At 40.7% G+C, this 21692-nt stretch overlaps 1 pseudogene; it reads left to right on the top strand.

Annotated features, from left to right (window-relative positions):
• Nucleotides 1-155: 155 nt before the first annotated feature.
• LOC140693648 (actin-related protein 3B-like) lies at nucleotides 156-20572 on the top strand (annotated as a pseudogene).
• Nucleotides 20573-21692: the final 1120 nt, after the last annotated feature.

Genomic DNA, 21692 nt, shown 5'->3' on the forward strand with positions numbered 1-21692 from the left:
TTTTAAATCTGTGTGACACAGTTTTATTAAAATGAGAGTGTATGAGCATTTATCAGTTTACTTTCTTCTTTCATATTATATTTTTAATTTTGTGTCCTTCTACATTGTATTCTAAAATTTGGAACCTATTGATATGTGCTTTTCATTTCACTATCATGAGGGATGTTTTTTCAGATGAAACTGAAAAATTTAGTAATTCATCTTTTGTCAATATTAAAAGCAGACCAGCTAAGTTCCTCTGTGCCACACTGAAAATAATACCAGAACATAAGAAAGGTTTTTGTATTACTTTATGTGCTCTGTGATAGCGTCTTTTCTGTGAACACATTCATCTCCAAATAAGACCCTGACATTGAAAATTTACTTGTACATACACAGGGGTTATATTATACTTCCTTGATCCTTGAAATGAGTATGGATGCTGACAGAAATATTTGTGCTGTTCTCCCTAAGGTATTGCCATCAGAGAGTCAGCAAAGGCTGTTGACCAAGCCCAAAGGAGGGTGCTGAGGGGAGTTTATGACCTGGAGTTTTTCATAGGGGATGAAGCCATAGATAAACCCACATATGCCATAAAGGTAAACTCCCCACTGGGATTTGCTTCAGTAAGTGTATCACCAAGAACAGAGCAGTAGGATGAATCATGTAAAATGGTAGATTTCATAGCAATTGTACATGTGAGCTGTGTATTTTATTCTTGTGTTGGGAAAGAGGTTTTGTTGTTGTTGGTTTTGAATGGGGTATTTTTCAAAATTGAAGTATAGTTGATTTACAGTGTTGTGTTAGTTGAACAAGGCATTTTTCATCTGGGGAATCAAGTGAATTTATGAAACCCCGGAATGCAGGATTGACTCTGGGAATGCTGGGCTTCATGTGAGAGCAAGACCTGCTTCTGTGGAAAATTGCAGATTGACTCACTGACCTGTCAGATGTAGAAGAGCTATAGATTGATTAATTAAAAAGAAGCACTAAAATTGTTTAACTATGTATTTGTTCTAAAAACCTCCAAACTCCAAATGGAATGGTATGGAGGATTAGCTGTAATTTTCCATCTGTTACTCCACTGTTAAAATGACACTTTGTACTTAGAAATGTGAAGTAGAATATAAACGATAATATAACTTAATATTTCTGGTAAAGTGCCTGTTATTTCTTTACATAAATTAACATTCACCCAGTGCAAAAGACCTGTTTTCTCTAATAACTCAGTCTCTTCTGGGCCAGTGCTTTTAAAACTGTTGCTCTTACTGACATGAACTGAAGCTTGACATAGTTTGATTTCTCTTGCTTTAGTGGCCAATAAGACATGGAATAATTGAAGACTGGGATATAATGGAGAGTTTCATGGAACAAGTGATTTTTAATTTTCCCTGAGCTGAACCTGAGGGCCATCAATTTTTGATGGTGAGTAACTGGGACTGAGAGAAGGGCCCTGTGGATTCTGGGTTGCTTAGATTTTAAACCCAGGATATTCTTCCCTGGGGAGTTTTTAATTCCCACTAAAGCTCTTTGTATGGGTTGGAGTGCTTTTTGGGCAAATAACAGAAGGCTCAACAAAAATGTCCAAAACTGAAGAGGGCTAATTATCCCACAAAACAGGATGACAGAGTCAGGCCACTCAGGGCTGGTTACTTGAGCAGCTCAGAGGTGGAGGTGAGAACCCAGCCTAATTCACCTGTTTGGCCTCTTGTGCTGGTTCCCCTCAGACCCCAGAGTGGCTGCCCGAGTTCCTGTACTGACTCTTGGTGTATTTACTTTCAGAGTTTTAGAATTAAGGCTCCCTTCCTCAGAAACCTTCCTAGCAGATTTGCCTTGTCTCTCCATGCCCAGTGTGGGCCCTAGAGGGGAATGAAATTACTTCAGTTCATTTTGATGAGTCAAGATTCTCTCCTGTTGCTGGTGAGTGGACCACATCTCATCACCTGGCCCCAGGAGGTAAGTACCTAAACCAGCCTCCAGCAGCAAGGAACGAGGAGGGAGGAATGGGTTTGGGTAGGAAACCACCTGTGTAGTTAGGTGTCCTACTGAAATAACTGGATGGCTCTGACCTTTGCTTCTTACAGCAGAGGGAGCTGAATCAAGGTGCTATTTTGCCAAGGTTAAATCTCACACTAACACTGAGTTGAGTTATGGGCCCTGATAATCTAGATGTAATTGAACTTTTTCAGATGAAATGAAACAATACAGAGAAATGAAGAGAAGTGTCTCTTGGTTGTGGAGTCTGTTTTCATTGTTCTATGTTCTTTTTAAGTTAAAATTAGTTACACGTATAAAACACTTACTTTAAGGATAGCAATTGCATGTAACGTAAGCTGCACATTAAAACATACATAATTTAGCTTTGGATTTTTCCATGCTAGTGCATTGTCAAATGGTCCCTGATTCAATTATATAATTCTTTCTAATGTTAAATATGGAATATTCTTTAGAATTATCTGGCTTTAAATATGTTAATAACAAGGCTGTTATGGTAGTTAGTGGAATCTATATATTTTGTGTCTATTAAATCAAGTCCTTGAAAGTGCTCTAAGCTTTTTCCTGGCTGTATCTTCACAACTAGGTATTGCCATGTCCATGTACTGTGTTTTACAGGCCACTGTGTATTTTCTCTCCTGTGTATCTATGATGGTTTATGTAAAATACATGGAGCCAGGAAACTGAGAATATGTCTGAGTGGCTTTGTCTTTACAGCCCAAAAAATTACAGACTCCCACCTGCCATGCTTGGCATGTTCCCTTCTCTCGTACATCACATAACTAGCTGTGGGTAGGACTCCAGGCTTGGTCCTGGGGCCCAGCTGTCTCTCTCTGCATGCCCCATCCCACTCTACTCAGAGGGAGTCTGAGTCTTAGGCCCATGGAGCAAATGCAACCACCAGGACACAGCCCACAGGAAATTTTTCCTACCAGGAATTTTTCTGCTCTAGCTGGCATATACACTGCAATACAATAAAACCAATTGCTGGGAAGGAATTGGAGGTGTTTGGTATGAATATGGAAAAGCTTAAGTCTTTGCCAAAAATGAGTATCTGAAGTGAATGTTCAAAAATAATCAATTTTATTACATTAAACATAAGAAAATATTGTTCTACTTTGAAGTTACCAGTTGGGTTTGCTGCATAATGTGACAGAGGAAGTTATGACAAGGGTAGGTGTCTCTCAGGCTTATGTCATTTGTCATGAGTTAATGGGATAATTAAAGGGGAGTGAAGCAGGTACAGGGATTTGTGGCCATGTCCAGAAATTCATTGAAGACTTTTACTGAACTCCTACATCAGCTAATGGCTTCTTGGTGTGAAAGAGTCTAAAAGTTTTAAATTAAAGTTCCCTCAGTAGCTTATGAAATTGTCCCTTCTGACTGCCATGACAGACGTCTGCACATCCATGGTGGGAATGAGCTCAGTACAGCTCATGTTTTTCAAGAAGTTTCAGAGACTCAACTCATGTTGGTCACGTGGACTAAGCAGATAGCGAATGGGAACCACGCTCTTTTCTCTAATACTGAATTGCCCAGAGTTCAAAACAGAATCATATATTTTAAAGAACTGCAGTGCTCTGGAGGAGAAATTGAATTATAGCTGTAGAGGAGATTTGCAAACTTTTTGAATATGAATCAGGGGCGGAAGAGCAAGCAGCATTGCTGCCCAAGGATGCTGGGAACCAGGAGCTCTGCCATCCACCCGAGAGCAGGAAAGATGGGTGTCCCAGCTCAGGGATGGAGGATCACCTTTCCTTTATCCTTTTGTTCCCATCAAGTCCTCAGTAGCCTGTGTGCTGCCCACCCACATTGGCAAGGGCAGGTCTCCTTACTCAGTCTACTGCATGCTAAACTCTTCCAGAGACACCCTCTCAGACACACCCCAGAAAGAATGGTTTACCAGCTCTCTGGGTATCCCTTAGCCCAGTCAAGCTGACACACACAATTTACCATGACATGTGGTTTGTCCTGGCTTATCACAGTAACTCCCTTCCTGGTTCATGAGGGTGGCTCAGACCTGCTCTGTCCTGTACACTAGCACTGGCTGGTGACGAGTTGGACTTCCTTGGCACTGCTGAGGCTGTTACTGCTGGCCCATGTTCTTCATATTTTCAGAATATTGTCATCTCTTCTCCTACTTGCCCTTCCTTGAGGATTTATGTTTTTAAAAATGTTTCTTTACTACAGTTATGGAGAAGTTTGGGACTGGAGCAATATTAGATGCATGTGTTCAGCTTGCTTTCTTTATCCAGAAATATGGATTGATTTTTATAGTATTGACTAATTATTCATTTTTGAATTAATACTTGATGATATTTTACCATCATTATGAATAAAAATGCTTATGTAACTTGCATTCATGTGAAGTTTTAATCATGTTCTTCAGTTTTTTAAAAAATATGAAAAACTTGATATTTCCAATATAGATTTTGTTATATATAAATAATGGTTTTTGGAAGGTTTTATTTAATTTAGTCCTCTAAAGGAGCAATTACTGGTGGTAAACATAGGAGAAAATGAGGATTGAGGAAAACATAGATTTATGATTATGGTTCTGAGAACCCAGAAGTATGTGCCTTTAATAATGCTGAATTTGATTCAGGAACCAGGAGAACCTAATTTTATTGTAAACATTCTGTTAATGGGTTTTAATGTGAATTCTTCAAAGATGGTGAATTCTTTCGCAGCAAGTACTAAAGTGTAAAAATCAGTGATTTAAGCAAGTTTAAGGTTTTATTTTTCTTAAAGACATTTGTAGTAGGGAGGGCAGTGCTGGTATGTCAGTTTCCTGGTGTCACTAGGGATCTGTGTGCTGTAGTATATTTAGCATACAGCTTCCATTCTAAGATTGCCTTAGATAACAAGTTAGCTGCTGCAGCTCCAGTCATCACCTCCATATTCCAGGAAAGAAGGGGTTAAGAGCAGAAGTGGGCCTACTACATGAGTCTACCTTCAAACTTGTAAGGAGCTTTCCCAGAAGACACTTCCAACAACTTTTGCTTCTTATTGGCTAGAATTTACTTAGCCATCCGTTTCCACCAGGAAGTCTGGGAAATGCTGTTTTCTGGGCCTGTGATTGATCAGTGGTCTGTCATTAAGGCAGAAGGCAGAATAGATACTGGGTAGGGAAACTGCAGTGACTGCCATAATGATGTGACTACAGGTATGAAGACAGTGACAGAACAAGAATTCAGCTGTCTTCACAACTGTGGTTGGATATGGAAAGTGTTTTCCAAGTTACAGAGCCAACAGGCTAGGGAAAAGCCACACCAGCATGTGCTGCGGCTTCTGCCCTGGGCTGAAGTCTTTCTTCTGTTATCTTCTCCGCCTGTGGAGAAATAAGCCAGGAAGTTGTATTGGGAGTTTCCGTGGCCTTCACTCACAGGCTGTAACTCAGGGTTTCACAACTCCTGTAAAGAATTTTTTTTTTCTTATAATAGAACTATAAGTGCGATTTAGAAAATTTGGAAGATTCTTGTGGGACTTTTCACACTCCTATCCCATTATCATAAATATTAACATTTAGTATAGCTCTACATAATCTTTTCACTCATGTTTTTATATGATTTTGCATTCAATATTGTGTCCTCCATCCCTTTCGCCCATTTTCTTGCACGGTTTTCATAATCCTCATTTTAATGGTCATACAATCATGTATCCAATGGTTGTTTCCTATCTGTTTAGTAGCCCCACAATTTTTAGATGTTTACTTTTGTTTCCAGTTTCTTGGTTTTCTAAGACATAACATAAAGTAATCTTTGCACATTTTTTTCTATATTTAGAGCATTTTTATATTAAGAATATAAAAATTATATATATATGTATATAATTTGGAGGTCCAGATGTGTTAATAATTTTGAATCTCTGGTATAATATTTCACACTGAAATCTTCAATGTACAAGAAGCCACATTATTTGAACTCTTAGGATTGATTAACATCATTTTTGATTACTTGACTTTCTAATTTGCAGTTTGAGAAACTTTGATCTTAAACATTTTTTCATGTATTTATTAATTGTATTTTCTCCTTTGTGAATTGCCTATTCATGTCCTGGGTTTTGTACATATCAGTGTTTTATTGCTTTTATTGTTGCTATGATTTCTTTGAACTTTTTTTATTTAAATTTTTCTTTTGTGATAAAATGCACATAACATAAAATTTACCATTTTAACCATTTCTGAATGTACAGTTTGGTGAGTTGAGTACATTGACATTGTTGTGTAACCATCACCACCATCCATCTCAGGAACTTCTTCATCTTCCAAATTGAAACTCTGCCCCCATTAAAGAATAACTCTCTTCCCCCCTCCCCCAGCCCTAGCCCCCACCATCCCCCCTCTGTCTCTATGACTGTAACTATTCTGTGTCCTCATATAAGTGGAATCACCCAGTATTAGTCCTTTCATGACTGGTTTATTTCACTTGGTATAAGGTCTTCAGGGTTCAGCCACATTGTAGCTTGTGTCAGAATTTCCTTCCTTTATTAGGGCTGAATAATATTCTGTTATATGTATGGCCATAATCTGTTTATGGTGTGAACTCTTTCATATAACAGATAAGAAGTTTTTGTCATAAGCAGATACTTTTTTCTCACTTGATTTTTTGTAGGTTATAATTTTGAACATCTATAATTGTAAATTTTTATGTAAGTAGACCTACTTTCCTTTGATGTTTATGTATATTTTTCATTCATCTGGGATTTATTTGGAACATCACCTGACACTGAAATTAAACCCAGGAAGAATCCAGAGCCAGGGTTAATCTACTTCTTGTTGGAATGTCTTCTAAAGGCTCACTTTTTTTTTTAAACCAGTCAGGAAGGAAACATTGCATAACTATGCTCCCACTTTACATACCTTTCTAGCCTTCCTCTCTTCATCCTATTCCCCCCTCTAATCAGTTTAAATGTTATGTTTATAAAATTAACTTATTAAGGTGTTTGGATTCCTCTTCAAGGTAAGAGAAGACTCTAGGTCTCTGGAGTTAATACATTCAATTTCTTCTGGTCTGAGATATATTGTTGATATTACAGTTGATTGTTGATATATTCAGCCCTTGCTAAGGGCCCAGCCCTCTCCCCACCAAGTATTTGCATGAATTGACTCACTTATTTAATCCCACAGACAATTGTGAGGTAGGTAGTTATTAGGGCTGTTTTTCAGGTTGATAGGAGGTGCCATGAGGAGATATATTGTAACCTAAATATTGGAACCCACAGCTATTCTTCATGTGCTTTAAATGAAAGAAAAGTAAAAAAAAATTCAATCTGAAATAGTAATCACTAACACGGTGCTAAATGTGTACTGGGAACATTAAGGTATTAAATAATTTGATCTCAGCCCCTTGAGGCAGGCACAATAAAATAAGTAATGTGTTATTGAATGACTTTTAGATCACTTACAATCTGCTTTTGATGACTTTATTATTTCTTGTCTATGTCTTAAGATTGCTTTCTCTCTCCCATTCAGGGGATGTATTGATTCTAATTAGAGTAATTAAAACTTACTTGGGGCATGATGTTTGAGCTTTGTATCAGATAGGAGTATAAACTAAAGCCCCCAGCTAGTTGATATCCAGATTTGATTATTTGCTTGAAAAGTTAGCATACACACAGCACAGAATTCAAAAGTTGCAGAACGATTTCCAGTGCAAGAGTGTCTCCTTCCCACTTCTGTGTTGCCTTCCAGATCCCCTTCCTGGAGGAAACCAACTTTACTGGTGCTTAACCAGTAATAATTATGTGCAGGCACTTGGATTATACATAAACATGTTTCATAAAATGGTAACAAAATAGACATACTATGGTACATTTTGATTTTTACTTTAAAAATTTTAGAAATTATAATTTGAAATATATGAAATTTACCCACTTAACACAGTTTTAAATGTATCATTTGGTAATGTTACCTACATTGACATTATGGTGTAACAGACCTCTAGAAATTTTCCATCTTGCAAGATCGAAATTTTGTTCCCATAAACAGCTCTTCATTTCTCTCCCTCATACACCTTGTTTTTAAAAAAATGTTGTAGATACAGAAGTATATTTAAGAATGTGTATGTATGGAGAGCCTCTTTTCATGTAGCAAATTTATAGTAGATATTGTTTCATATCAGCAGACACAATGCTCATCCATTTTAATTGCTGCAAATGTGTTACATTTTATGGATTTGACCTAATCTGTGTAATCAGTTCCTAGTTATGTGCAGTTATGTTGTTTCTGATCTTGGAAGCTGTGACAACTGTGCACCTCTCTGAGGCACCTTGTTTTACATGTCCCTTGGCTTGACGATGGAATTTGATTTTGTCTAATAGTCTTAGTTAAGAGACTTTCTCTTCAGTAGGTGAGTTTCTCACTGGTACATGTTGATGATTTTAGTGATAATAATGCACTTTCACTGAGTACGTTCCCCATGCCAGGTGCTGCGATGAGCACTTTGTTTAGACTCCTGTGAACTCAGTGCTAATTATGCATGGAGAGAGGAAATCACTTTCCAAACTTGGTAAAATCGAAGGTGGGGTGTAGCTGGGCTGATTGGTGTTGGAGCACTCCCGTTGCCTGTGCTGGCATGGCCTGGGCTGTGTGGCAGGCATGTGTGGTCCCAGCTGCTTTTCTGGTGCTGTGCTTTCTGGCTTTGGTGTGTTTTATTTATGTATGGATATTTTAAAACTCAGGCTTGGCTTTCTCTTTGGTTTATATTGGGTGCATATTAGTTCTGATAATTGGTAAAACATATTTTAACATAACTGTACTTTTGCATAAGATATTTACCTGTATTTGTTTAGGAATGAATCCTTCCTACTGCGCTTAGTGACCAAGTTAGTACATGTCCACATTTTTTACCTCCTCCTCCTTTCTTCTATCACCTACTTTTGATTGTTTATGTTAGTGAACTTACTCTGATATTTATGTTTGTGATTTTATGTTTACTGGTGTCTCTGCTGCTCAACCAAGAAAACAATATCTTTTGATTTCATGACACAAGGGCATCAGTGTCTTTATATTTTCCTCCTTTCCATCTGTGCCTGTCAACTTGATACTATTCCTGTTGTTTTAATTTATAATAGTTACATTCTGTTCTATAGCTATAGATTCCCCCAGAAAAGAAATGTATTTATCCCTACATCTTAAATGGACTACTTGCTCACCCTATGTCTTTGACTGTACTTTGTGCATTCTTATTGCTTGGCTTAAGCTTATTTTCTGATGGTTAATTCATGAAGGGTTCATAGAAACCAAATTCTCTCAAGTTGTATGTTTAAAGGTATTTTGTTTTTGCAACAGACTTGATTGGCAGTGTGGCCAGATGTAGAATTCTGGGGTCATATTTTCCTGCCAGAAGAGTCTGTAAATGTGGCCCCGTGTGTCCCAGTGTCCTGTATGCAGCTGTGCCAATGGCCAAGACAGGCTGCCCTTTTCCTGCTATAAGAGTATGTTGCTCTGCTCAATAAGCCTAACAAAACATCATAGGCTGAGTGGCTTCAACAAGAGACATTTGTTTTCTCACAGCTCTGGGGGCTTTAGGTCTGAGATCAAGGTGCCATCATGGTTGGTTTATGGTGAGATCTCTCTTCCTGGCTTGCAGACGGCCGCCTTCTCACCAGGTCCTCATGTGGCTCTTCCTCTGTGTGTGAGTGAGAGAGAGCTCCCTGATCCCTCTGTCTTTTCCTGCAGAGATGTTAGTGCTGTCCTGTGACCTCACTGATCCTGGGTTACCCCTCTAGGGGCTTCATCTCCAAACACAGTCACCTGAGGGTTGCAGCTTCAGCATAAGAGATTTGGGAAACAAAGCTCAGTTTATAACAAAGGGTAATGTGGAATTTTATTTATTTATTTTTTGTCAAAAGGCCTAGATTTTATTTCCTTTCTTTGTTTTTTTTTTCATTTTCTCTCTTTTTTCCCCCAGCTTAAATATGTGATGTAAATCCATATTTATTAACATGGAAAAATGTTCAACATATTGCTGAATGACAAAAAGCAGGCTCATTGACTTTTATCTTTCTGTATTCCTGTTAATTTCCTTCTATTAGATAATAGTTATTATTTTAAAAAGACATTTCAAAAAATTCAGATATCTATGTCATGATTTTGATCTGCTTTATTTTTATATTTTTCTGGGTACATGTTTTTTATCTGACATTTGTTTTTTCCTATTATCTCTCTCCCCTCTCCTTTTCTATAAGTGTTTTTATATGGTATTTGGCTAGTCTCTTTGTGTTCTTTCCTCATGTTTGAGTGAGGGGATCTCTTCCTGAACTGGCTGTGTGTGCGAGTTTAGGCTGGGTGGCAGGCAGCGTCTGGGTGAAGTAGCTTCTGTCCCAAGCTTGTCTTTCTCACAGTAGATGGTGGAGGTGTAACTTCTCACCTTGCCACCTGTGCTCTGAGGGGAGGGCCTGTGGAATGAGGCTTCTGCAGCTGTGCTGCTCAGACTGCTCTGGTTCCAAGCAAGGGCTCTCTGTTTTTTCTTTTCTCTGGAGAACTGGATATTAGCTGGTATCTGAAGTCACTGGTGTTCTTTTTCCGTGTCCTCACTCATCTGGTCTCGGTGGGGTTGTTATTGCCCTTGACAGCTCACTGTACGTCTCTTCAGTTTCACGGTGTTTGGGCATTCTGTTATCCGAGGTGGAGTTTCCTTTTCTGTAGCTTGTTCTTGTTTTGGGGTGGATTAGTAAGAGCAGAAGTGTTTAGAGAGGGTTTGCTTTCTCAAAGATTTTTAAACCCTACAGCCAAAATAAGTTTAATGAATCACTCTGGGTGTACTGTCTATCAAATTAAGGAGTTGTACAGCATCTTAATGAACATGCTTTTAGATTAACTTTTTGTGGTTCTGATGTAATTACATGAAATTTTGGTGAACACTAAATATAGTGAATATTTCCTTACAGACAGAACCTCCCCTGAATACACCAGAAAATAGAGAATATCTTGCAGAAATTATGTTCAAATTATTTAATGTACCAGGACTGTACATTGCAGTTCAGGTAAGGACAAGTGACTTTCATGATTTCCAAGTGACCTTAGTTGTCTAATGTGGAAGAAATTGTGATTCTAGAGGCCTCTGAAAGATTGTGTGTTGTGGTTTCCTTTCCCACGCACTCAAGTGCACATGAACTCATCCCGTTCTGGTCCAAGCTCAAACACTGTACAGAGCAAGTTCTGTGATTTATGTTTTTACTGCTGGTGTAGAGTTTGTCCAGCTTTTGTCTGTTTACATTCACTAAAATCTAGGTATCCTAAGGAAGACAAGATCAAGATGTAGGTGTGGTTCTTTGGCTTCTTTTACTTCTGATCATAAAAAAGAAAATATACTATAGAATATGTTAAAACAAAACAAAACAAAACAAAATAAATTCCTTTCAAGGTTTGCCCCTTGTGGATCTGATCTCCTGTTGTTCCGTGAGTTTGCAGAACTTCCCCTGAAGCTGCTTGTTCTTCATGGGGGGTTTTGTTGGTTTTAGGTGTAATGTATCTGCCACTCTATATAAGGGAATTGACTGAAATTTGAGGGACTAAATGATAAAATTGTTTTCCAAAATGTTTCCTGCATATTCTATTCGCTTGTGGGAAAAAAGAGGAGTTGCATAGATGATTAACTTGGAAGATTCCACATGCTGTGTCCTCTATGTGGTGATTCTCAGTACACAGTGATGTGTTAAAGGCTTTGAAAATGCCTGCGTTAGAAAACTCTGTTTATTCCACAACTTCCAAATTTAACCAGAAATATTCCCCAACTCCTAAGCTGTTTTTGTTCCATGGAATAGGAGACACTTTAGGAAACATTGGCCCAGTGGTTCTCAGAGTGTTCTATGCAGCAAGGTCTCCTCAAAAGTTTGTTTTCAAAATACACATTCTCAGAATTTATATCAGACCACGAGTTTCCAGCCTCAGAATTTTGGATCGGGCAGTCCTCGTGGGAGGGGCGGGTACTGAGCTGTGTGTTGTGGGATGTCTAACAGCATCTCAGGTCTTGACCCACCAGGGGAAGCACCACGACCAGTCTCACCTCCCCCAAGTGTGATAGCGAGAAATGGCACCAGATGTTGCCAGGTGCTCATTGGGGGCAAAATTGCCCCTGGTTGAGAACAACCATCCTGGTTCTGCCAGATGAGAATTTCTGGATGCCAGGCCCAGTATTTTGTCTTTCTAAAGTCTCCACAAGTAGTCTTATTGCAATCCATCTGTGGACCCACACTGGGAACCAGTGGATTAGAAATTAAAACCTCCTGATTCTACAATAAAATTCCTTTCTCTCTGGCTTTTCTTAGCAAAGCGTTGATTTCTCTTACTGAGTTGACTCCTCCAGATTAAGTGCACAAAACTTACATGTTAGTTGTCCACTTTGGAATTTGGATTTGGGAGGAAGATCGAAGGTAGGGAAGGGAAAGGTCATTCAGACTCTGTAAGAAAGAAAGGGCTTATTGCTCAAACCTGAAGATAGGCTGGTGGAACACTTGAGAAAGTCCCCATGCTGATGGTCTCCGTGGTATTTGTGAAGGCACTGCTGGCCTTAGCTGTGTACTGGACATGATGACAATTTGGTGAACACACATTAACAGGAATTACCATTGACAGCAGGGATGGGGTCACTCACGCTATCCCAGTGGTCAGCAGGGCACCGAATTCTGCTCTGTCTGTGGGCCTAACCTGATTTGAGGTGAAGGAAGCAGTGAAAGAAAAAACCCTTCTGTTAAAGCACCACTTTTGAAGACATACCTGTACTTAGCAAAGGTAACAAGAGCTTTCTAACCCAGGTGTGTGAGAAAATGGGAGATGCCTAGTGTCTGTGGCACTGGCAGTTGGAAATTTGCAGTAGCAGATTTGTGCGGTCGGGTGTCAGCAGTCGTCTGATGTCCCTGGGCTCTGCTTGACCCTGGTGTCACTTTGTCAGGAGGGTCTTCCTGGCTTTCATTCTGAACTGTCATCTGGATATCAGTGGGTGAGGTGCATGACCATTTGGAGGGTGATTCTGTGTTCTGTGACAAGATCAGGCTGGAGAGGATTTGATTCTTGGTTTTTAAAAATTATTTAAGAGCCAAGAAGGACAGATTATTAACCTTGACTTGCAGGATGCTCTGCAATGTCACTTTTTCATTTTAATTTTCAAAATATTACAGAAGTGATTTCTAATTCAGGCTTCAAGTGACTATATATATATACACACATATATATGTGTATATATATATTTGGTACAATGGACTAGTTAAATGAATAATTTAAACTTTTTTTTTAATTAATTGAAGCTATCTGGAGGGGGTTACATCAGGAAGTCAGACGTGCCTTTCCTTCTCCAGGTCCCTTCTTGGAGGCAACCTCTGATACTGATGTTTGTTATTTTGTGTATTACAAGTATCTTTTGTGCAAATATAGTTTTGTGTGTATATGTGCTAAGCTCCTTTTAAAAATGCAATAAATGAATCACTATGGTATACACTGGAAACTAAGATAACTTTGCGAATCAACTAAGACTTAAATTTAAAAAATGCAAACTTGGGATTTTTTAAAATCAATTCACTTATTTCAGTTAAAAATTTGTCACTGTTTTATTTCAGGACGTTGCAGAGATGATGTACTAATATGCTGGTGCTTTAATACTTCAAAGTTCAGAAATCACTGCAGGGGGAGGCTGACGTATCTACAGTCTGGAGGAAAAAACCAAATCCTTCCCCTGTGTCCTCGCACCCTGCCAGTGTCCTTTTGTCCTGGGATGAGGAGAGGCAGGAGTCCTGTAGAGCATGCTCTGTGCTCGCAGCCCCTTCAGCCAGTCTCGGGGTGTGAGCTGTTTTGGTGCCACTTTCTGTGTGTCCCTGCCTGGCTCTTCTCTGAGGTCACATCCTCAGAGGTCAGTGCAGACCGAGGTCAGGGCCTGTGCCTGTGGGCCTGCTTCCTGGCCTCCCCTGTGCGTCTGAAACAAGTTTCACACTATGTGCAGGCCCACAGAGAAAGTTGTTGTTCAAATTTTTCTCTGTTTCTTAGTGCAGTTTTTTCCCCCTAATTATAAAAATTGCATTTACTGTACAAAATTTAGATAAAATGGAGAAATGTAGAAAAGAAGATAGAGTGACCCACAAACCTGCCCATAGGACTGTGCCACACTTTTTTGGTATAGTCTACTGAGCTCTTTTTCTTAGACACACGATACACGTTTTAAGCATTGTTGGGATACCCTCCATCTGATTTCGTGTTCTAATTGTACAATGTGCTCCTGAAGTTGTATTTTGCATATTGATTTATCCCTGATGTATCTTTATGGTTAAATGCTCTGTGGAAAAATATTTAGTAACTACCTAACAGCCCATCATGTGGGTATAGCACAATTCATTTACTTATTTTCCTACCATTGGCTGTGGGGGGTTGTTTTATTTAATCTGTGATGAAGCTGATACTTACTCAACATGGGTTGAATTAATTTTAGAAAATGTTATAAATAATATATTGAGTATAGAAATTGTGAATAGTTTCTGTTTGTGAGAGCTACTGTTCTTATGAATTTAAGTTTTTGATTTTAATTATGTGTACATATCTTTTATATTGATCTTAAATATTCTACAATTGTCTTGGGCTCCTGAGAAATGCTACACACTCTCTCACTTCTAGAAGTTGGGCACCTCAGAAGACACAAGAGGAATTCAGTCACCTTTTCTTGCAACTTCACTGGTAACTGTCTGTGCTTGTACTTGGTGGAACTGATACATCTTTCAGATGGATGAGGATTTGCTCCAGCCTCCTGTCTCCATGAGTGTGTGACAAGCAGCCAGTGCCATCAGGGAGCTCAGAGTGCCTCCTGTACCTGGTGCAGGTGGGGATTGTCCACTCTGCACGGCTGCTACCACCAGCATGAGCTGGACCTTCCCAGCCTGTGGCCTGCATATTGAGTGGCACCCCAGGGGGCTGGTGAGGCCCTGGGGCCACACAGCAGCTCCTGGCCCTGCCCTGCTGGTGATGGCTGGCAGCCTGGTCACTGGCCCGGGAGGGCAGCTGGGTGAGCAGATCCAAACTCCCCTCAGCATGGATCTCACATAGCATAGGGTTGAGGGGAACTTGCCAGACTGTTCATTCCTACCAAGTGCAGCCCTTACTAGAGTGAGCAGGTCAATTACTTAGTATTTAATGCATGCCTACACCAAGCTGTGTGCTTGACCTGCTGCCTGTTACTGGGTCTCTTCTGTGCAGCCACTCACCCCATATGATGGGTGAAGGTGCCAAGGCTGAAATATATGTGTTAACAGGTATGGCCATGGTTACTCTTCCCACAGATGTGGAACCAGGATCTGAGTCCAGGTTGTCACACTCTAAATCCCACATGCTAACCAGGTTATTGACATTTAAATGCAAGCCAATTTGTAGTTGGTTTAAAAATTAATAGTTAAACAGCAAAAAAAAAGTGACAGTGAATATATATATGTTCATGTATAATAGAAAAGTTGTGCTCTACACTGGAATTTGACACAACATTGTAAAATGCCTAAAACACAATAAAAGTGTTTAAAAATTAATAGTTAAAACTTTTTCCTTTTAGTTAGAGGAACAAAATAATATGACCCAATGTTTGGACAGACAGCAGCATTTTAGAAATTAACTACCTTCTGTGGTTTTCTCTTCACATTCCTAATGGAAAGGCCACTTTGGTTGCTTAAAGAGCATCACAGGTTCTCCTAACGGAATTGCATGCGTGGTCATTTTATCCTCCCTCCCCTAGTCCTGAGCTTTGCATAGAGTGGGGATTCAATAAATGCTTGCATTGCCAGGGCAGGTGGGGGCAGAAGTCTAACTTAGAGTCCAGGGAGGGCTTCCCTCCTGGAGTTACTCACATGGTGTTTTGCCTCTCTGTCTCCCCAGGTGGAAGGTTAGGTACTAGGAAGCTGCATCAGACACATCCCTGTTGCAGGTAGAGATATTATGTATTTCATTCAACAGCTGCCAAGGGAGAGGGAGGTGGGAATCCCTCCTGAGCAACCACTGGAGTCTGCAAAGGCCATTAAGGTAAAAACAGTTGGGAAATTGGCCAGTTTGGGTGTGAGAGAGAAACGGTTGTTTGCACACTACCCCTCGTGGCTGCCACCCCTGCTCCACTGTGCCTTCCCTCCCCTCCCCATGAAGGTGGGTCTCCATCTGTTTACCACTTAAGGGGCTGAAAGCTTAGCCTCTTCTCTGAACATGGATGCTTGTGGAGGTTCCAGCTGTAAATGAGAGTAGCTTGATAACTGGTATTGAGCATCCTGTGTAGTACGATGTCATTTAATTGGAGCCTGATTAGACAGAACCTTCAATTAGTCAATGTGTTTTGCACCTCTCCCTCCAGGCTTCATTTCCCAAGTAAGGAGCAGACAGCAGCAGCAGTGACTGTGAGGAATCCTGTGCAGTCAGCCAGAATTCAAACTCATTTCCATCTCTTGCTGTGTATGATTCTGTACCCTGAGAATTACCAGTCAGAGTGATGCTGTTCTAGGGTGAATCATTGAACAGATTCCTCCTATGTTTTCTAGACTCTGTTACCATGCTGGAGGAGTTACAGGAAGCTCTAAAATTAAATCAGTAAGATTCAGAGGAAAATGGTTCATTGGTCCTTATTTAAAATGTCCACCTGACTGATCCATCAGTTTGGTCTTTGTGTCACTCTGTAGGTAGCAGTTGACAGATCCCTTTCAAAGCATCTTCCTTTTCAGGTTGCAAAATCAGGACAAATTACTGTTTTGTTTTTGTTTTTGTTTTAGTCAAAATGAAGATATTTTTAGTAATACAAGGATAATTATTATATAAAGAGCAAAGATTTTGTTTTTGGAGAAGAATTTAAGCATGGAGTTGACATGTGGCCTTGAACACACAGTTTCTGAGCTGCAGGGAAGTTTAAGGGAGGTTAGCCTCCCCCTTTCCTCCCACCTTTGCACCCAGTAACAGGCTGGTTGAAGGAAAGCTAGTGTCTGGGGGGAGTCCTACATTTTTCACGACACTCTTGGTGGATGTAGAGGTATTTTTAGGACAGGGTGCACTGGTGTGGGTCAGGGCTCCTGTGAGTAGGGTGGCTGGGTGGCTGGGTGTGCTGAGGACTAGAGTTTCCAGGGCTGGGGCACCTCAGAGCTTGGGTGTGTGTTCCTGGGCAGCCCATGGGAGTCAATCCTTTCCCTCTGGGGGAAGGTTTAGAGAAGTAGCATAAGACTTTCTTTTTTTAGATTAAAATGTTTCCTAGAACTTCCCCTAGTCCTTTCCTTGCCTTTCTTCAAGGAAGTAAATTTGGATATTTGACCCAAGTTCCCTCACCACCCCACTCCTGTTACCAATGTGTCTCAGAGCCTCTGGCCCCTGATCATCAGGGTGGTCATGCAGGTGAGTGGGGCCCTAAGTGTGCTGACTGTGACAGAGGCTGCTCTCTTAGTCCTCGTGGTGGGCTTTACCTTCCTCACTGGCTCTCTGGGGTCCATCTCTGTCCCTGAACCAGGGCTGGCCCATTTGGGCAGTGACAATGTATCACTCAGCCATGAAGTTTGGAAGTGGAAGAGCTCCTTGTGTTCCCTGCAGGTCACCTGTCCCAACCCTGCTGTCAGTTAGTTCTTGCCCCACTTCTGTCTGTGGGAGTGAGTCAGAGTTACCCCGTGTCTTGTTGCCCCTGTGGGCAGGAGGGGGCCTGTGGATGCGTGGGTCCTGTTGGTGAGAGCAGTGGTGGTCCAGGTCTTGGGGCCGACACACTGCACACCATCAACTCTGTGGAGGCACTGCCTGCCTTCAGTTATGCCTCTGAGATACTACGAGACATTGACCTGGTGTCTTAGGACAACTTACAGTTTCTGCCCTCAGCCTGGTAGATTTGAAGTTGTATGGACTGACCCACTCACTCAGTTATCAGTGAGCACAGGGGTGTGTAGCATGTCTGGCCCATCAGTCTTACAGTTGTGCAGAGTATACCGAGGACGTTATTAGGTTTCGTTTCAGGGATTCTAAGAAATTTTGAACTTAGTATCATGAAAATGCCTTCAGAGGTCCTCCTGAGCACCAGCTTGGGCCTGGCACAGTGTAGGCATTGAACAAAGCCCATCTGGCCCACAGGAAGCTGACTTTCAGAATCCAGTACCCAGGGGCCAACTGCTGTGCTTGTGAGGTTAGCTCTAAGGACAGATGATCAACCCAGAGACCCCAAGTCAGGCAACACCAGCTGAGGAAACACTTTGTACAACACAGGCTGGGGCTGGCACTGAGCGGGTTCTCATACCCCAATGTGTGGCAGCTCCATCCTGCCAAAGTCGGGCTTTTCTTTGGTTCATGGTCCCAGCACCTTAAAAAGTGCTGTTCCACTTACTTATTTATCACCATCACTGGTTACTCTGACTCTCAGCCAGTGTATGGGCCAATGGGAAGGGGTCTGTGTGTGTTTTATTCACTTGTGCATCCCAAGTGCCTAGGCACCCACTAACTCTCTGTTGTGCAGCCACTGAGTGTGCTGTGTCAGAGCGCACAGCAGGTTAACCACCTGCCAATCAGCCTTGGTGAGCACAGGGCCAGATCTGCTGCCTTCAGATCTGGGTTGGGCTGTGATGCGGGTCTGCTGGTCCCAGTGGGTGGCAGCGAGTGCCTGGGCAGGTGCCACGTGGGGGCATACAAGGAGTAAGAAGAGAGGAGATGGAGATGAGGGACTTGGTAGGCACCATCAGACATCATCTCAGATAGTGGGCAGCAACATGTGAGGCTGGGACTAACAGCAGAGCAGGAACGAAAGCAGAGTACGTGGCCAAAGCATAGCTGTTAGACATCACTGAGCCCAGTATGTGTCCCTTGGAGCTGTGGCCATGGGCAGGACTGATGTTGGGGGCTTGTGGTGCTGGAGATACTGGGTGTTTGCCAGAGGGCAGACTGGGTGGTGGCTAATGGCTGGTGACATTTCTGTGTGTGTGTCTGCAGGAGAATTACTGACACATTTGCCCCAATATAGTCAAGGAGTTTGCCAAGTATGACGTGGATCCGCAGTACACAGGGAACAATGCCATCAGCCAGAAGTTCATTATCGATGTTGGCTAGGAAAGATTCCCAGGCCCTGAAATTTTCTCTCACCCAGAGGTAAGACATTTGCTTCTGAGTGTGCAGAGAATGACGTGTGTGGAGCAATGCTGCCACCTTATGTGTGCAAGAGTGTCTCCCCATGGGGCTCCCGAATGAGGTGGCCACCTTCCAGGGAGGATCTTGGGAGTGTAGGCTGCAGCCTCAGTGGCTGCTCTGGCTTCTCCGTGGTCCACCCATTTGACTGGGTGTTTCAGCGTGCTCCACTTTTGCTCTGGCTATCTGTTAAACAGTTAATGGTTGATTAAACCAAGAGCGGTTAGGAAGAAGCTTTAAGAACAATAGAAGAGAATGGATTTGAAATTCATCTTATACTAATATGAAAACTAGTTTATCTCGAGGACTGATTGGAATTTGCGTCTGTATAAGAGAACGATAGCGTACATGTAACCTTCCCATCACTCATGATGATCTGTTTTCATTCCAACTTTTAACCCAGGACAGCTGATCCTGCTGTGTTCCCTGCTGCAAGTTAAAGCTTCTGTCTGAAGACAGCCTCGGAAAGAAGAATTAGAGATATTATCAGTTTAATGAGTAGTCACAAAGAATGATTACTGCTTTTGCAAAAGCAGTAACAAGAGGCAATATTTTAAGGTTTAAGTAAATTGGATTTTATTTGTATTTTGGTATAATTTTCTGCCTCATTCAGTTTACATTTAATAGGTAAACACAAACCACTGCCTGTTCTTCGATGTTTATGACTGTTTGTTCAGGGAAATGGCACACAATGTATGTCTGAGTGTACCTGATAGCACGGCACTCATTCGCTTGTGATATTCTTCAGTTAAAATAGACATAAACTAACAACGCCCAGTGAACAACTGCATGGTGACTTCTTCTTCCCTTGAGCAACACTTTCCATGATTTTTAAAGCATATTGCAGAATTTTGTAACTGAATTACTTATACTTTAGCTTATTTCACTTGTGGAATTGAATGTAAGATTTTTTACTCAATAACATGATTGTTACCGTATTGATTGTTTCACTTAGAAGCCACCACCCTACCCCCTTCCCAGTCTTCTAGCTCAGATTTACAGTGTGAGTCACTGACTAGGTTTTTCTTATATCCTGGCTAACTTTTTCATGACATTAGTGTCTATACATCACATGCTCATTACCTACTCACAATATTTTTCATTACACGTCACATACACTGAGCACTTGCTTTTTAAAATCTCATAAAATGTGTGAGTCACTGTGTATTCTAACGCGGTGCTGGTCTGTCTTTGTTAGTGTTTGATATTCTCCCTCTCTAAACCCACACATTTCATCTCTTGAGGGGACATGTCACCATCACTCCATGTACGGTCACTTGGATTAATTTGACACATTCATTCCAATGTGACAGTTTTAAAGGCATAGTGAATTCTGTATTTGTTAAAGTTACTTTTTTAAAAAGTTGTTGATAGAAATGTGTAATGTTTCTTTTATATCTGTATAAAATTCAGTTTGCCAACCCAGATTTTATGGAATCCATCTCAGATGTTGTTGACAAAGTAATACAGAACTGTCCCATCGATGTCCACCATCTCCTGTGTAAGGTATAAGCTGCTGGGGTAACATGCTTGGATTTCATTCTGGAATTAAAAGCCCAGCATTCTGAGAAAAATAGACTCTTACCATCAGTCTGCAGCCAGTCCTATTTGACTTCTGTTTTATAGGACTTGTTAAGGGCCAGATTCCTGATAAAGTTTTTTTTTTGGAGTGAGGATGACTTAAATGTTTGGCAATATGACTCAGTTAACCAGAAGTATTTGATTTAAATATTTTAGTATCTCTTATTCTTATTTGCCCAGCTGTATTTTTAAATTGGACAATTTTAACCCTCCATGTTGACTGAAAGATCAAGGGGATCCTTCCCCTCTTGCTTTCTGTGAGGTCGCTGGTCTTGCTTCATGAGTATTTAAATTAGTGCCAGATGTGTTGTTGTCAGAGAGAAGGAGGAATCTGAAATGAACAATCATAAAATACTCATGTAATGTTTCTCCGAAATTCTTTGAGTGCAGGGAATTTTGAAACTTGAAAGGAGAAAAAGGCAGTTCACGTAACTGTAGGATGAGGAAGTGTTGCTGAAAGCCAGAGGGGAGGGGCAAAAAGTGGCAGTCAGCTGGCCCTGCTTCCCTGCCTGCTCACCACTGTCTGCAAAACCTGCTCTTCCCCCAGACCATGTCTTCCCTTCATAGATGCAGGGACCTGAACCTTAGGGAGGAGAGGGCCAGGCTAAGTAGTGAAGGCTTAATACAGTTTATTTCATCTGGACAGTAGAATACTACTCAGCCTTTAAAAATAATGAGGTAAAGCAATGTAAATTCAAATGAAAAGATGTCTATAGTATATATTGTCAAGTGAAAAAGCAAGTTGTAAAATTTACACATAGTATTATTTCATTTTATTTAAAATATACTTTATGTATGTATATAAGAAAAGATTTTGTATGATATTTGTTAAACTCCTTAAAGGAAATAAAATATATCTGTGCAAGAGATGTATAACTCTTACTTTCTACTCTTTGTGTTTTAAAATTATTTGAAATTTTATGGTTAATAAATGTTATTTTTATTATTGGAAAACATTTTCTATATAGACAAATTTGATGGGTAAAAGAAAATTATAATTTGGCTTTTATTGGTATATAACCTTAATTAAACACATCTCACCTTCAGTAAA

This window comes from Vicugna pacos, unplaced genomic scaffold, assembly GCF_048564905.1.
Source record: "Vicugna pacos unplaced genomic scaffold, VicPac4 scaffold_20, whole genome shotgun sequence".
NCBI lineage: Eukaryota > Metazoa > Chordata > Mammalia > Artiodactyla > Camelidae > Vicugna > Vicugna pacos.